The following is a 2,919-nucleotide window of genomic DNA, read 5'->3' on the forward strand; positions in this document are numbered from 1 at the left end:
GAAGGCTGAAGGGCGGTGACAGGTCGCACCGCCTCGCGAGGGCCGAAACGCCCATCTCTGCAGAGGTGCACTCAGTGGCGTGGGAAATCAAATGCATCCGGTTATCCCAGTTCGGCCTCGCTAGGATTCCCGGGGGATGTCTGGTTTGGTTTGGTTTGTTTCAAAGTAGCGGAGAGCCCGACTGAGCGGGAGGTGGAGTGGAAGGCGAGAATAGGGGTGAAGGATTAGACAGAAGAAGACTTTGAACTAGGAACGGTGGCAACCAGGGTGACCCAGGCTTTTGTGACCTGTAGAGGCAGAGGGTGAGGAGTCACGCCCTCTCTCACCAGATTTTGGGTGGCCCTGTGGAGACACCCTGTGCCCTTTAAGGGACATGGATTGAGTCAGGACCTCAAAATGTTAGCCTTTCCTCAGACCCAGCTTTGACCCACGTACTCACCTTTCCTCAACTAATTTTCATACTTTCACTTGACCATATATTTTTTAAAAATTGGGTTAAGCACTTGAGGTTCATTTCTGCCCCTACTCTATGTGCACCCTGTACCAGAGGGTGGGGTGAACACGTGTGTAGCAGTCATGCGTCCTGTCTACAGGGGCCGATGCACCTACTTGCAACCCTTTACCTTCTACTGTGAAACAAACCTCAACTTTTTCTTATTGCTGTTTTGCACCGTGCTTATAGCTGCCTTAATCCATGTTCCCTTCGGGGTGCTGATACCCAACTGAGAAGTTTATGTACCTATCATGTGCCAGGCACTGTGCTAAGTGCTAGCGACAAGTCGGTGAGCAAAACAGAAAAGAAAAAAAAAGAAGAAAAGACTGCCAGCATTGAACTTAGAACCTAGCAAAGTAGATGGACATAAATCAAATTATCAGACAAGTAAATGAGGAGTTGCAGCTGTGATAAGGGATATGAAGAATAGGTGCTTCCATGATGGCGGAACATGACCCAGTCTGGGGTGGAGAAGGGGAAATGATTCCAGCTGGAATATGGCAGGTGAGAGTTCACTGGTAGCACTGCGTTGGCCGAGGCAGGATGACCTGCCTCAGGCAGTTGCCCCAGAATGAGAGGATGTTGCTGCTGGTGGACCTCCAGCTTTAAAGCAGTGGATCTAGGGCCACATTCCTCAAGGCCATAGTAAACAGGAAAGACCTTTTGGACTAGAGTCTTTGAAGTAGTCACATGAGGCCAAGACCCCAAGAGGGCTGAAAGAGAATCTCATCAGGCTGAATGGGAGCAGAGCATTAGCTGTAACTCCAATATATTATAGTAAAAGGGTACACATTGATTAGAATGATTATACCCCTCCAAGTGTAAGATGTTGTTCAATTTATCCAGGACTTAAAAATATGTCAACTCTTCACAACCATTTTTACTACAAGCCACACTCAACCTGTGTTGTTCCCTGAACCTGTGATGCACTTTCATCCGTTCATGTCTCTACATATCCTTCCTGGGCCCCGTAGAGGCCCTACCCCTTAAGGTTTTCAGCTGGATTCCCATTAGCTAGTTATCTTCTCTCAGGTACAGAGAGTTAACTTTGCTCTTCAATATTCAGCACATTGTCATATCAGTCCCTACAAGGTCCTTGTTTATATTATTTTATATTTTTTATATTATTTTTTCCTCATCTTCCTCAATCCCCACTCATTCTTCTAGACACAAACTGCAATGTGTTTGATAGAGATTCTTGATAATTTAAGACAATGTTTTGTTTATGCTTCTTGCATTTACAGAGATGGTATTGGACTGTAAATCTCTCTTTACAACTGTTTTACTCAACGCTCCGTTTTTGAGCTATACCCACATTGCTGTGTGTACACCTAGTTTGCTACTGAGTATGCCAGAAATTCTATTCATACATATCCCTACTGATCGGGCATCTAGGTTACTGCCAACTCCCTGAGGTCATACTGTGGTGAAAACCCTTGTGAATGTCTTTACAAACCTTTGCCAGAACTTATTTTGTGCTCTTGTAGAACTTTGTGCATACCCAAACTGCTTGGCATATAGCAGGGACTCAACAAATGTTGAATACCTCTACTATGATGGTTAGTGTACCAGAATAATTTATTTATATTTCTGTTTTCCTTATTGGATTATTAGTACCTTCCAGACAGGGCAAATGTCTTTTCTATCTTTGTGTCCCTGGCACATTAAAAGTGGTTGATTTCAAGGTATGTTCAATGAATGAATAAATACTTATCCTCACTGCCAGTACATACTGCCACTTAGTCTTGCCCACATGACTCTCAGTCTCAGCCTCACTCTGATCTCTAGCTTTTGATATTTCTCCTTTCAAGATAGCTTACCTGAATTCAGACACTGAGCTCAGGCCTGCTCATGAGCCTGCTCTTCCAAAATCCTCTCTCTCTCTCTCTCTCACACACACACACACATTCTCTCTCTCTCTCTCTCTCTCTCTCTCTCTCTCTCTCTCTCTCTCCCTCCTTTCTCTCATTACAGGCAGCTCCTGCCCTCCAGTTCATTGCTCAAGCCTAAAACTGAGACGTTTTGACCTTCTTTCACACATCAAATCCATCAGCAAATCATTGTAGAATCCAGTATCTGTTTCTCATCATTTTCTCAGCTAAAACCATAGTCCAAGCTTCCATTCTCTTACCTGCATTATGGCAACAACTTCTTTGCTGGTATCCCTGCAGTCACTGTTCACTGTTGTCCTCTCTCTGACAGTTCTCAGCACAGAAGACAGAATGACCCTGTTCAGGTGTCAATCAAGTCACTCTGCCACTCAGAATCCCCCAGTGACTCCCTACATCTCTCAGAGTAAAAGCCAGAGTCTTTATTTATTCTGGCTTCAGTGCCCTATATACTATGACTTCTGTTATGTCCTCTATCTCACCTTCTGCTTTCCCCCTTCACTTCATTCCAGTGAATGAAATCTATCTAGTTCACCT

General features: G+C 44.5%; 1 long non-coding RNA gene across 1 annotated transcript; it reads left to right on the plus strand.

The window, feature by feature from the left end:
* Positions 1-2,222, plus strand: LOC105548815. Its single transcript, XR_001007453.1, has 3 exons — positions 1-65; positions 296-398; positions 683-2,222. It is a non-coding gene; the product is annotated as an uncharacterized LOC105548815 (long non-coding RNA).
* The last annotated feature ends 697 nt before the right edge of the window (positions 2,223-2,919 follow it).

The sequence above is a fragment of the Mandrillus leucophaeus genome, unplaced genomic scaffold (genome assembly GCF_000951045.1).
Source record: "Mandrillus leucophaeus isolate KB7577 unplaced genomic scaffold, Mleu.le_1.0 Scaffold422, whole genome shotgun sequence".
Lineage (NCBI taxonomy): Eukaryota > Metazoa > Chordata > Mammalia > Primates > Cercopithecidae > Mandrillus > Mandrillus leucophaeus.